General features: G+C 46.9%; 1 pseudogene; it reads left to right on the top strand.

The window, feature by feature from the left end:
* The first annotated feature begins 3,057 nt into the window (after positions 1–3,057).
* Positions 3,058–4,587, top strand: LOC106751996 (annotated as a pseudogene).
* The last annotated feature ends 10,569 nt before the right edge of the window (positions 4,588–15,156 follow it).

The raw sequence follows: 15,156 nt of genomic DNA, 5'->3' as shown, positions 1-15,156 counted from the left end.
CACACACATACGCACATGTACGACACACATATGTACGCGTATGATTAAATTACGATGAGTCGAGGCGCCGCGTCGCGCCATGCCGAGTTGCGAATTTGCAAATGACTAACGTGGAAAAGCGAATTTCCAAGCCCAGACGAGACCCAGCCGGAACTTCCGTTCGTCTCGTACTCGCGAAATAGAAAAGTATCAGCATCGCGCCCGATTCCGCGAAGAACACGCGGAAGTCCTTGATATTTCATCTCTCTTTTATTGTCGTTTAATAGATTAATTTGTAGCGGCACTTTGTCGACGCGAACCACGCGTCCGCGTTTGCACTTCGCACGGGATTTAATTTTACACCTCTCGCCGGGCGGTGCTCGGTATTATTATTATTCATTGTTTGTGTGTCACATTGTTTCGTGTTTCTCTCTCTCTCTCTTGGGTAAAAGAGAGAGAGATACACACGAAGGTGTCTCCCACGACGAAATAAGCTTTTCATTTGCGATAAAGCGTCGCGGTAAAGCGATTTATTTTAACAGCGAACGAATCATATATTTTTGACTCGCCTTTTTTTTTTTATTTAAACTGATACATAGTCTTATAGTGTGTTCAGAATTACTATGCAGTAAAAAACATTTTGTGTTAAAAGCGATCCTTGTTAAAATTTTTGCGTTATTTCAATAAAATTCACATTTCGTATTCTTCATTTCATACTACATATTATGGATGTCAATTTTGTGTTAATTTATGTCATAATATTACTTTCCAGTACGTTCATTTTGCAGTACGTTCATTTAAATTAACATAAAAGTTTTTGTGAATCGTTTGATAGATGTGAAACGTGTTGGATTTAGCAGAAAATGTTTTACTTTGTAACATTATTTAGACTTTATATGTAACATTATGTAATATTATTTAGACTTCATATGTCACCCAGAGTGGTTTGTTCGTCTAACGTATTTTTTTTTACTGGAATATCATCTGACGTCATATGACAGGTTCAATTGTACGAATAGAACTTGCATATTGGCGAACAACTATTCTGGATCTATCGAATTATTTTCAATAATTCCTTGAACCTTTGAAGTCTAGTTTGATCCGTGTCCTCTCGTCACATTGAGTAATCGCGTGAAAAGCGTAAACAACCTTTTGTTTTTCTTGTGTGCAGTTCGTTCTAATCAAATTGATATCATTCCCTCTGTCATGAAATTAAGTAAATAAATAAACTTCCGTGTGAGCCGTAACGAAAAGTCGCAGAGACTCGGTTTCGTCGGTCCGGTGAGGAATTTCAGTATGAATTTCTCTATTCTTCGTCGCATCGCCCACCTCCGGATAGCCATCGGCGGCGCAGAAGCCGACGATTGCACTTCGCTAGCGCGGAGAATGTTATCTGGCGTGTGTTCATCGTTATCAAGAGCGACGATAATGCGGCGAATGACTCAGCGAGTTGAGTTCAAGTACAGATTCGAGTGATCTTAACCTCGAACAACGCGATTAATGTTTTCGTGATATCGGAGCGGCGCGGGGAGTCCTTTTATCGTGGTCCAGGCCGTGTCGGTTTGCTCGCAGTGCCGCTTCGTATAACGTAGCGTAATTTTTATCTCGGCCGCTTCTGAGAGAGAAAGAGAGAGAGAGAATTCGCAGCGCGTGTAACGTCAGTCGCGTCGAGTTATCTCGTGCGAGTTTTACGCGCGCGGCCGTGTAAGAGGAAAAAAAGATTGCGCGCGGGGGCGTGACGGTCTGTTCGCCTACATAATATATAATTATCTTCTAATCATATTTTCAGATTACATCCGTCCTTTACGCGTCGCGGGTTAATCAAATCGGACCCGAAACAAAAGAATTGCGTATTATATAATAATATCACGGCGACGCAGACGGAAGAAAGGGCGTCGTTCCGCGCGAGCTGTTTTTGTTTAAATTGAAAAGCGATAAGAGGCGACGCGCGAATACGATTCTTTAAACGAATTTTATGTATCGCTTGCATAATGTTGTTTGCGACGAGGCTCACGGCACGCGATAATAACGAAATCGACCTCTCCATCTTGAACTGCCCCACTTCTGCCGGCATTCAGATTTTCCGTCGCACGCGCTCGGCTTTCGGCTCTTTTTACCGCGTTACTTCGCGCAATCATAAGCGAGGCCGGCTTCTCCAGATCCCGAGTGCTCCTATTAGAAGAGCCGTGCTGTATTCTATTTCACTTTATTTCACTGTCGTAACCGCGGACACGCGCGCGCTATCTTCCGTAACGCAGAACTCGCTCTCCCGAGGCCATCGAATTTTATTTAACTTTCCTCGAGCCAGTCGTAACGACATCGAACGCGCATATAGATATTATGTCAGCATTATGTATAGATAGCAGCCGCAGCTGATGTTCGATCTTTTCCACCAGAAATCACGTCGAAGGCCGCGCGTCGAATGCGACGTGTACGCTTTAAAACAGTCCAACGCGCCGCGGTTCCTCGTCCTTGCGACAGTTTTAGTTTTCGAGGAGTTCTCGCGCGCGAGGGAGGAAGGAAGGGGCTGGTTACCGCTAGTTTACACGAAGCCGGTGTAAGGTTACCAGGCTGCAAGTTAGTTGTCACGTGTGGGGCCGCATATTCGCTTAAAATTAGCGAATATCAAGTAGGAAGCAAATTGCGGGACTGGCTGGACGGACGGAGGAGGAGGAGGGGTGCTGGCTGCGCCGGCCGAAACCGCTTCTATTTTCGCGCGTACTCGCCTGCGAGCGAGCGAGAGAGCCAATAATACTTCGAATTCCCCGCGTTAATTATTCATGCGGCTCGGTCAACCAGTTCTTCCCGTATTTCCCACTTTCCCGGCACATATGTCTCCCTTCCGCGCTCTTGTTCTCGTTCTTCCACTTTTTCCTCTCCCTTTCGTCGAAACTCACCTCTCTCCCCCCGCCGCCGGTTTTCTCGATCGGCGTCTCGCCGATTTGGCACGTATGAGAGATGAGCGCCGCTATACTTTGGAATTCTGGTTGACAGTTTGTTCTTGTTGACAACTTCGCGGCGGCGGTGGCACAAGGCCGGCGCACACATCAATGTTGTATCGTCACGCATGTGCGCAGCATGTTGCTACGTGCACGCGTATGTATCTGCGCTTCGCGGATTTGTCGCAATGTCTCATGTCGGCTCGGAGGCCGCGAGCGCGGCGAGGAGAGGTGAAACGCGGCGCGGCCTTGTCCTTGGGCATAATCTTTCCTCGTTATCGGACGGCGTCGAGGCTGCGGTCGCATCGGACCGACTGCGCGAACGATTAGTGCAGCTCTCGACCATGCGTCAGCCTTCCTTTTTTATCCGCGAATAATAATGCGCCCAGCCGTATCGCGATGTATCGAGACCGCCGCGGTATCGCCAACGATTTTCCGATCTCGCTGCAAATGTCCCGACAGAACTCCTTCCATTTTTTCCGACTTTTCGCTCGACGAAAAATGTATTATGCGAAATATGATAATGTACGAAAATGCATTCGACGAGCTGCGAGCTAGTAGGACGGAAGGTCCGTGTATCGTCAGCGACAAAAAGGTTGCGACACTTATTTTTTCGACGAGTTTCGCAACGCATCTCGTACCCGATTGGAAAATGTCTCGAGAATTACTAAACGTCAAATTCTTCTGTTGGACACGCGTTTCGGAACTTATGAAAAAAAAAAAATGTCGCAACCTTTTTGTCATTGACTACATGAACAGCATTTAAAGGCGTGCGACGCTAACGCTCCTTGGATTATTTTAATTTCTGTTCCATTAAACGAATCTTAGTTTCTTTTATTCAAATTATTCAATTTTTTCAACATAATCGTATATTTTGTGTTCCGTTGATTGCTCTTTTAATTTTACCTCAAAAATAACCGTTTAAATTTTAGACATTAATGATTATTAGGACAAAACATCCTGTTAAAACGTAACATAGAAAGTTACGTTCCGTTGATTATTTTTTGATTTTGCTTCAAGAATTTTGTCAGTCTGTTATTATATATAAAAATTGAACTAACGATTATTTATATATTAGAATAGAATAGAAAAGTACAGTTGATCGTTTGATCTTATCGTAATGAGCAAACATTTCAACACTTTTCGTTATAGGTCTTGATTTCTTTCGTTATAGTCCGATTTTTTATGGTCAATATCACGTCGTGATTCAAGAGTTGGCCATCCCAGCGACCGGATGACGACGGTCACGTGAATTTCAGGAGACACGCATTCGCGAAATGTCCTGCTCGTTGTTTGCGAAATTAACGCGCGTCTCGATACAGCGATAACGCGTCATTCGCCTCGTGCAATGAAAATTGCTAAACAATTCATGCTCGTGTCGTGCCGCTCGCTCGTTCGCTCGCTGACTCGTACTGTATCCTCCTTACGAATACCAACCACGGAGCGTATATACGTGTATGTAAATCATCCAGCCTGGTCCAGATCCGCAGCGGGACGATTTTCCCGCGAAGAAAGATAATCCGCCGTACCACGTGTCGTCATCTCGAACGAGTGACACTGGTTATCAATGATACCCCCCTGCTTCTAGGAAGCGAAATCGTTATCGTCGACCTTGGCTAGCGAAATACTTAACACAACGGCACGTGTGTGGTGGCGACGTAGAAGCTGACGAAGCAGAAGAGACCGCGGATAACGAGCGAGGACGCGAAAGAACAGGAGCTTGCGGTCGCGCGCGTGGTGACATGGATTAATTAATACGATATTATCATTTCGATACGACGCGATCAAGAGGCTCGGATACTTAGCCGCACGGATCAGCGTTCCATTGATCGGATCTCTGCTTCTAACAAGGATAGATAACGATTTTTCCCCCCTCTCTCTCTCTCTCTCTCCCTCCCTCCCTCCCTCCCCATTATCCCGTTTCACGTTTATTCACTTGGACGCATCGTCGTACGTTCGTCGCCATCCGGCGTCGAATTTGGGGTGCTCGAGGAAGAGGAAACGGAGGAAATAAATGTAACAACTGCGCGACGGGAAAGAGGAAGATGAGTGGAAAGGAGGAGACACACGGGGGAGGGGGCGATTCCGACACGCCGTAGCCTTTCCGTGAATATGTTCTCACCGTATTATTATTAGCCGGATCGTTGGAAACGCGCAAGGTCAGCTTTCGCATTCTTCCTCCGGGCCTCTACGCGCCCGTTACTCCATCGACTCTCTAATCATCGCAGAGCCCACACAGGCCATCGCAGTCGCCGCTGCCGTCGCCGCAAGCCCGGCATTTTTATAGACGATAAACGTCGCTGACAAATAACCGTGCAACATGTTTCCCCGCACAACCACGTGCTTTTCGCCCACGTGTCTCTGTCACTGAGCGTAATCACTCATTGTTTGGGAAAGTCCCTCGATGCGCACGGTTCATGCATAATTGTGTTTACCAAATTCGAGAATAACTGAGCGAAGGCGGATACACTCTCTCTCTCTCTCTCTCTCTCTTTTTCTCTATTTTTCCACGACAACTTCATGAATTATACTTCGACTTTTTGACCGTGCTGATAGCAAGAAATTAGATAACAAGAAGCAAGGTTCTGTCCACGCTGGCGGAGGCGTATGCTTGCTCGCTCGATCGTCCTATCCGGATGATAATTAGAGTAATTTAAGGTAAATATTTCGGAGACCTTGACGCGCCCAACTGGATTACGTAGCGTGACTTCCGGCGCTTTCACAAGGGACTCGCCCCTCGAAGGGCCTTTCGATGGCTCTCCGAACGCGTTCGACACGATGACCCACTTGTGCGCCTTGCGTTCTTCGTGAGCGAATTCGCGCACGACGCTGGGTCGGCCGGTGAGTTCACGAGCTAATCGATCCCGTTCGATTTTACTCCGACGATAAGATCAAGACCGATTTGCGAAATACCGGACACGATCGAATAACTGTTGAGTGACGAAAACTTTTATTTTGCGACGATCACACGCATGCACACACACACACACACACCTTGTCAGGTCTTCACCGTTCCAATGATTATCATCAACGCTGTCCAGATCTCGCTGGTATTAGTGCGATAATGATGACGTAATTAGATACCCGTAAAAGCGCGCGAATTTTTGCTCCGACCCGCTGGTACTCCGTCGCCAATCTCTCTCTCTCTCTCTCTCTCTCTTTGTCGCGGCCATCGTCGCCTGCGAATGCGGTTGGACGAAGGTTCCTGCCCTTTATGCGAAGAGCCGACTGCGACGCTTCCTCGCGGCCCAGCAATAGCGCAATTACGCAATTACCGCGATCGGATACTGATCTTTTGCGGAAGAACTGGAGTTCCGTTACGATGCAACGAACTGTGGCCACGACGGCTAACTGTAAAGGACTCCGGCGTGCTAACCTGTTGCAATGATTGCGGTGTCGCGCCGAGGAACGCGACGATGCTCGCAAGAAATATTTCGCCCCTCACCTCGCGCATAAATAAAACGCCGATTAATTGGCGCGCGCGCTCTCGAGATTTTTTCCCCCGCTTCCTCTCTCGAGAGGCAGGGAAGGTTTCCGCATGCGAATTGAAATAAGCGGATCGATCGGCCGTCGTGTGAACTGTCGGCGTACGTCCGATCCGATAAAGCTAAAAATATCAAACGATAAGCGGCGAGTGCGCGCGCGATCGGGACTTGGCATCGGGATCACGGAGTGCCACGCGGGAGGACGCTCCGTCGTGGAATAACAGGAAATCGGACACCGGCGAGTGCCGGTGTCACGTCGCATCGCCTCCCATCGCCTCGTATCGCAGCTTGGGACTACAGTTTGGTAATCGCGACACCCACGCCGTAATAGTGCCGACGACAGGTGATCGCGCGTATCGCGTGTCTTTATACATCCGTTATTCGCGGCACAACACACTCTTCCCCCCGCGCGCGATAAAGCATCGGACACTTCGACGTCACGATAAACGCACGGCCACGCTCGATATCGACTCGCGATAATCCGCTGTCCTTGGCAGCCCGGCCGACGACGATTCAACGGCGCCGCGACCGGCCTAATCGCTCGGACGAAGAGCTCTCTCTCTCTCTCTCTCTCTCTTTATATAAATAGATGTACCAAATGTCCAGTTTTTACTCGATTATTGTAATACCTCATTTTTGGAATATTGCGGTACATTGTTGTGATATAATATTACTGAAATGTGGTATTAGGAATTGCGATTGTGCCGTCTCGTCGAGCTTCGTTATATGTTGTTTCAATAACTTGTCATACCTCATTGCACGTTTGGCTTTAAGTCGTCTTTCATGCACTCATCGATAATTTTATCCTCGAATGTGTTTCCTTTGATATCTTATTATTGTTCTACTTATAACTACTAGTATACATTTTTAGTAAGCTCGTTATATAGTAATTAAGAGACCTGGCCGCAGGGTTGAATAAATCTATACCCGTGTTCTTTCATCGTGAACGATTAAAATCATGCGTCGTTACCGCGATGACGATCGGCTACCGACGCGATCGTTTCGATCGGCCTTCGATACGCGCTGCGGTTTATCGTTCATTCGCTGTGTCAAGGTAATTTCGCGCGGCTGCTCTCACAGAGGCGTGTTTCTATGTCGATCGTTGTGCCGATCGCCTCGTCCCAAGGACGACTCTCCGCCGTAAAACGAAAACGGCGTTACGCAATCGACGTTGCATTTCGAAGCGTTTATTACTTCGAGAGGCCACGGTGCAATATTATCGTTCCTCGAGGCTACGTCGGCCCCGAGCACCTCGCGATTACGGGTCCGATGCACCCGACTAGGGGACGACGATTCTACGATCAGCGGGCGTCCGAGATTGCGAATCCGAAGTCGTGCGAATTTCTCTCGATTCGCGGACGCGTTATTCATCTCGGTCGCGATAAGATGTATCATCCTTTCCCGCTTGGAATATTTCCAGAGGCAGACTCGTAAAGTCAAGGCTACCCTTTCGAGCAGATAAGGCCGGACAGCGGTGGGAACCGGCGAGCACCTATATCAACACCGCCGCTATTTCTGCACTCGCGTGTACGTACGTGGATAAATGTCAACGGCCTCGTCACTATTCAGCGCAAGTGCGCTTCGCTGGTCAGGCGTTGGCGCGCGGGCGTCGAGTCGAGAGTGCCAGAGGTCGATATCGCCGCGTCCAATTTCCTCCTTGTTGCGAACCAGCGAGAACATGTCCGAGATATCGGTGTATCCATATTTTCTTTCGTTTAATGGAAAAGATGCTCCACTTTTACGGAAGAAAGAAGTAGCTGCCGCAGCTAAAAACTGGCTAAAAATTAACTCCCACGGATAAAAATGAGCTGACCGCATGATACAATTGAAATTTCATTCATTTTGCTAATAATTCCTTCGGTACCAACTTTTCAGCTGCTGCAGCTGAAGAATTCGATTTCACTTGTATTATATGGATAGCTAATTCCTTTTTCCCTGTCATTATCGCCAGACGGAGAAAAGAGACCGATTGAATTAATACGAGGATGAACGAACCAAACGCGTTTCGGCTGCAGGAAACGGAATTTTTCGTTCTTACGAATCGAATTCGGCTCTTGAGAACCAGAAATTCTGTTTCCTTCGGCCACAACGCATTTGGTTCATTCATCGTCACGTCAATTCAACTAATCTTCTCTTTCCGTGTAGGTGTTCTCTCTAGTGTCGATTGGCGAGGACAAACGGATGAATATGAGTATTCCGCAGATTAAGTGGCGCATGAATATTTTTTTAGGGTTCTTACTTCACGAAAGACAGAGAGAGAGAGAGAGAGAAAAGGAGGAAGAGGAGAGAGGGAGGGAGGGAGAGAAAGAGAGGTCAATGGTTCCGCGGTCCTGGGAAGGCGGTATAATCGTCGAACGGGCGAGCGCCGATGTGAAATGGGCAAATGGCAAATGTGACCTAATACGCGCGAGGGCAATCACCTCTACCCCGCTCTGCGTCGCCACAATCGTCGGGGGTTCTATTTGTATCTCGTTACTTCCGAGCGGTCGTTTCGACAGCGGCGAACTCATCCCATTAGCGTATCCCTTTTCGGAGCGAATAAAGGCTAGCGTAATGAGGATTTAGTACACACGGATTTGCCACGGATAAAAGGCAGCTTGTAATGGATTGGAATATGCGAGGTGGAAGTCATGCAACTTTTATTCGATCGTTCGAAAATTCAACGCGCGCTTTTGGATCTTTTGGATGCAGAGACGCGAGGAAAAACGCAGCAACGACGAATAAAAATATAGAATACAGTTGAGAAGAGAGTGGGGGGGATATTTTTTTTTTTTTTTATAAACATATGCTTCGGTAAACATGCGAGGCGACGATGCAACGACGAACTGTCGTGGCGATTGTGATCAATCGGTTATCGCTCGTTCATTCTTCCTCATCACTTTGTCCCACACTCTTATCCTTCACCGTCGGATCTCAACCGAGCGAGCATGTGCGATTTCTTAGGCCAACGACCTACTGTTTGTGGATTACAGGCAAGGAACTCCGCGTTTTGCGCATGCAGTTACGCACCGAGTTACGATCGCGCTCGCTGTTACATTTCACGTGTCTTGATGCGAGTGCAGTGGTAAAAATTGATTACTTTGTTCTTTTTTGCGCCGAAAGAGAAACGCTGACTTTTCGAATTGCCGCAAGTTTTGTTCCTATAACGTGGTCGCGAATTAGAGCGAAAGCGTAACGAAACAAAGAGCGAGAAATCAAATTCGGCGCACACTTAGGGAAGTGTTTTACTGGTCCAGCTAGAAAATTGTCTGTGGTACCTATAATTTACAATAGCAACATTCTAGCAATATGTTGCAGGAAAATTTACGTATTGTCATTAATTTTTAATAAAAATGTGACTGGTCTTAATCCGGATAGGCTCCGCAGAGAGACTTTTTTGCTAAATTAAACAAATAGCTCAAATAAAAATTCTTGTCTTTGTTGCCTATATTGATTAGATACAACACATATGTGACATTAAAGTGCGTTTGCTAGTCATTTATTCATTTTACCTAATTTCTCGTATCCAGATAATTTTCGCTATGACTGCAAAATCACTTTTTTGACTGCGATGACGCATCCCGAGTCGAAATTTTGATCCTATATTAAGTCTTCAAACAGAGAAAACGGAAATAACTTTCAATTTGCGGCATCAAAGAAGCACAATAAAAAAAAAAAACCTCTAAAGATTTAAAATGTAAAACTAAATAGACTTAATTACTTAGAATTAAAATTTCGACTCGGGACGTTCGTGAATTCACGAAATCCGCGCGAATCTCAGCAATTCTTTCCGCAGCGACTCAACTACGAAGTAAGAGCATTTGTATGAGAAAAATGGAAGTTCCGGAGTGTCCGTATTGTTTGTATCGTTAATATAAACACCGTAGACAATATTGTCGAATAACTCTTTAATATCGCAAAAGCTCCGCGACACGCGGTTGTATCGCGCGGGGCGCGCGCGGAAACGAGCGTTTCGAGATCGATATCACGCAACGAAACCGATGATCTCCTCCCACCAGATGAACTCTCTCTCCAACGTTCCCGAGGTTGAAATATCGTTTACGTGTAGCAGTTGTCGGTTCAATGACCGACACGGTTTCGCTCGCGTTCGCGCGCCTCACCGCGCCTCGCCTCGGAGCGCGCCACGCCACTCCACGTCGTACGTACGTACGTACGTACGTAGCTTTACTCGAGCGGTGAAACGTAAAGACCCCGGGACCGGCGGGCGTTTCGGGAAGATGACGAAAATATACCAGTTAAGGAGCACGGTCAATGACCAGCTCGGTTCTTCCCGCCGCTGCCGCGCCTCCGCCGCTGCGACGTAATCCGATGACGAGTTTCCGGACACCGAAAGCCGTCGATTAAACGCGAACTCGCTCCCTGCCTCGGGCCGACGCAAATTTTTCCCCGTCCATTACCGCCAGCAAACGGCAGCCCCGTTGAAGATGCTTCGGGAGATTAGTTCATGTTTTATCGTTTTAACGAGCGCCCGTCACTCTCTTCCTCTATTTCTGCCAAACGACGCTTTTATTGGAACGTTGGTTTTTTTTTTTTTTTTTTCTTTTCTTCCGTGCTTATTCAGCCGCCTCCTTCTAAAGCTCGAGCTGCCGTTTCGCAGAAGGATGCGACAAAGCACGGAGGAACACTGAGCGATAATTCGAACATTTAATTGCTTCGCCGCGATTTTCGTGACGATTTGCGAGATTTGCTTTTTTTCCCCCTTTTCGCTGAACTTTTCGCTGGCTGTACTATCCGAGCCGAAATTTTAGACCTACTTTAAGTTTAATTTCGTTCTACGTTAAGTGTTTAAGGGTTCTCTATTGTACTCCTTTGGTGTTACAAATGGAGAATTTATTGCCGTTTTTTCTCCATTTGAAGATTTAATATACAGGATTGCCACAGATCTGGAAAACCGGGGAAGCCGGGTAAAATCACGGGAATTTAAAATATCAGGAAAAACCTGGAAAAGTCAGGGAAGGATATAAAAAGCATGGAATTTTTTACTTTGCTCAGAATTCCCTCAAATGCTCTTAACTGTATTCTATCATCGAATATTCGTTTATTTTCTGTTGGTCTGAATTTGCATTCAGGATTATATTATGTTACTAAACTTTTAAGTTTGTGTTGTTTCTAATAATATAAGCTACCTTTTCTGTTGCCTCTGTTTCTAAAGGTTTTAAAGTTTAAAGTTTAAGATTACATGTTGCGTGGAAAATTCTTCACTGTCGTCTAGAAAGTATGAAAGTCAGGTAATTTCAAAATTCATTTTCTGTGGCAACCCTAGAACTAAAATTTAGACTTTGGAGAACTGAATCCCTTTTGTAGCGTTAAAGGAGCACTTATTGTGCTTCTTTGATGTTACGAATGAGAATTTATTTCCGTTTTCTCTGCTCGAAGACTTAATATAGAATTAAACATTTCGACTCGGGTGGCTTGTACTAGTTCTCTTTTCTCCTCTTCCTTCCACCAAGTCTTAACTGTATTTCTGTTTTTTTGTAAGTTTTATAAGTCTACACTGATCCAGCGAAACAGAACAGATTTTAGGATAAAAATGTTGCGACATATTTCCAAATTGAGGCGCGGCGAGATATTTCACGTGGAACCACTGCATTTGCGCACGATGATCCTTCATTCCCGCGCGATCCGAATCGTCGGTTATCTCCACGTGTATTCGCCGAGGCTTATATCTCCTAATGTTTTTCGTATACGATTGGCCTCGAAGGGAATACCGGCGAAGCGTGGAGGGCGAAATCACTTAGGCGCGAGCGGCCATTCACCTCGGCGTTCTTGAACTTTCAGGGTCGCTTAACGCGAAGCGAGAGAGCTGATGCGAAGAGAGAGCCTTATCGTTTCAGCAAAACGTCGGCTCGAATTACGGTTAGCTCTCTTTATCGCTTCGCCACGACTATTTCTATCAAGGACCATGCTTACGTCGAACATTGGCCGGCAGCTAAGTGTGCGTATGACTGGGCAACCTAAATAAACACGATTTAGGCGCGACACCGACGTTGATTAGCGCCAACCGCGCGATTTTACGAAATATCGCGATAACGAAATTTTCCTTTCTCGTTTGCGCCATAATCGCGGTTGATTCAGAGAAACATGAGGAAATATTAATCAGGCTTGGAACGATTAGAGAGACTGGCCGATTTTAGTCTTCCGTGAATATCGATCGACTCGTTTTGCGCTGGAAAACCTATTTAGTTGATTCAAATAACATGTTTGTTCAGATATGGGCAAACGAACGTTTGGGTTGTGAGAACTAAAATTTCGTTCCCTGAAGCAAACCTTCTTCATTTTCGTTTCAGCGAACCGGACTTTGGTTCTCGAAACATTTGTTCGGTCACATTGAAACGAGAATTTCATTTGAGCCGACCAAATTGGGCTTGTCAGCGTGTACGCGCGATTCGAAGCGCGAGAACTCTTTTTCCCGCTGTTCCCCGAGCGCGCCGTCGGAAGGTCGCGAATTCGTCGCGGACGGCGATTAAGGATCGCCCGGACACCCTCGGTTTCGTGACGGGCGATTTCTCGTGGAACTCGGAATTGGAGCAATGACCTTCGAATTCGGTCCGGTCGACAAGGTTCGTGAACCCTGAAAGGAGTTGGCAGGCCTCGGGAAAGATGGTACAGTTATGCCCTCCTCCTCCTCCATCCGCTCTTTCCTCGTTCCTCCTTCTCCACCGATCCCTCCTCCCTTTCTCTCTTCGACTACTTCTTCCTCCTCTAACAATGAACGCGCGCTCGCGTTCACTCCCGCGCTCTTGCCCGACCGAAAGGAAATACCGTATGGTCACCTCGGCCTCGTCACCGCGGCGAAGACAAGAGGAAATCCCGCGGCGTTCGTCGACCCTCGGACTCAGATATGACTCGAATCGGAAGGATGACCGCGCGACTAACAGTAACGAAAGCGGCCGCCTCTCCGTCATATTTTCGCGTCGGCCTAATCTCTGTTTAATCTCGGTCGAGCCCCTCCAACACTTTTACGCCATATCGGTAGCCGAGCGGTCGTCCAATTAAAATGAAACGTTCGTCAAAATGTACTCGACGTCGAAAAGACCCCCCACGTCGTTATCGTGTATGAGGTAGAGACACCTCGCGCGGGAAAAAGCGCCGTGACGTACCGATCGATCGTTCCCGAGCGGATGAACGAATGGAAACGTCGCGCTCGCTCGCGACGTTGAACGATATAAAGACGAGGCTGCCGAGGCGGAGGTCGTTGAACCTCCGCGAAGACGAGGCGGAGGACATTTCCACGTAACCACGCGCGAAATTCTACGGGTGGCCGCTGAGAAACGTGAGACTTACGCAAAAGAAGCACGTGGTTCGAGGTAAGTGGGTCGTTGATTCAGACTAGTCAGGGCCGCGGCCACCGCCGATATCAACGGGTTTTAACGGGACTGTGAGTAATCGACTCTTGCTGTTGCAGCGGCGATGCAGCGCCGAGAGATGGATTTCGGGACGAAAGGAAGGAAGGAAGGAAGGAAGGAAGAAAGAAACGAACGAACGAGGAGGAGGCGGAGCGCGCGCCTCCCGAGGAAATGCCATTCGACGGGAATTATCGACCCGCGACGAGGGGTCGACGACCGGCGACTCGGCCGTTGAGAAAGAATGAGAGTCATCGGGACTTTCTACGGTTAATTAAACCTTATCGTTGTTGTTTCTCTCGCGCGAATACAATTCCATTCTCCGGCCGCGAAACGAAACAGATAGCGGATACTCGTCACGATCGAAGAAAACGGCACGCGTCTCTCCGCCGAGTGAAAATAACTGGCTTGTGCGTTGTGATCGGGCTCGCAGATTTGGAAAAGGAAAAGGAAGGAAGACGAGGAAACTTTCTTCCTCCTCGTGTCCCTTCTGTGTTTCCCTTCGTTGATTTCGCCGTCGCAAGATCGGAGTCATAAACGCCGGCCTGGAGTAAAGTTTCGCGGGATCGAGATACGCGTGCCTCGTTATCGGAAAAAGTGGCTCACTCGCGAGAGTGAAAGCAGTGGAAAAGTGAAAACGCATTCGTTGCATTCGTTAAATGCGCGGCGTATTGCAATTAAATCGGTGTGTCTTTCCGAGAGCTCGTATTCGAAAGTACAGCCCGACACTCTCGCAGGCGAGACCACACGTCGCGATACGAAATGCGTCACGATTTCGGAGCGCTCGTCATAGCGCTCTATTCTTACCTGTAATAAGAGTATGCTCGTGTGTCTGACTTCTGATTCGCTCCGACATGTTTCGGTCAGCTTCCGGTTCGGATGATGTCACAGTTATCAGCTGAGTGACGGCAAATCAAGATTTCTCATCTGCGAAGTGCACGAGGGTGCGTTAAAAGAAAAATGAGGTTGTACCTTCATATTGCGATAAATATCTTTCGAAAAGTAAATAGATCAATCCATGGTGATATTTGTACAAATCAGTACAGCTTCTTGACATATGTGTAGGTTATATCAATTTATCTTCTATCGCGGTATTAAAATGTCTGGTTAAGTGCGAAAATATACCTCGAGAACGTCTGGGAATGCTCAGAAATAAAATGCATCGTAACAAATGCAAGTTATTGTGTATTAGTGTCACTATGTGTAACGGCGGGCTACTAAATAAATAATTCTATAAATAATTACTAGAATCCGTCATCTAATAATAAGAGGGGCCGTGATATCTATAATATCACCTCCTCTAATGTTTGAGCATTTTGCACATTATAGCTGTAAACTTCCGGTTATAACCCAAGCATGGCGGCCACAGCGACGATGACTATACTCTTATAATAGGTATTCTAATCTGTT

The sequence above is a fragment of the Dinoponera quadriceps genome, unplaced genomic scaffold (genome assembly GCF_001313825.1).
Source record: "Dinoponera quadriceps isolate SergipeBrazil2010 unplaced genomic scaffold, ASM131382v1 scaffold424, whole genome shotgun sequence".
Classification (NCBI taxonomy): Eukaryota; Metazoa; Arthropoda; class Insecta; order Hymenoptera; family Formicidae; genus Dinoponera; species Dinoponera quadriceps.
The sequence above is the reverse complement of the archived record's forward strand: the minus strand, read 5'-3'. Positions and strand labels throughout refer to the sequence as shown.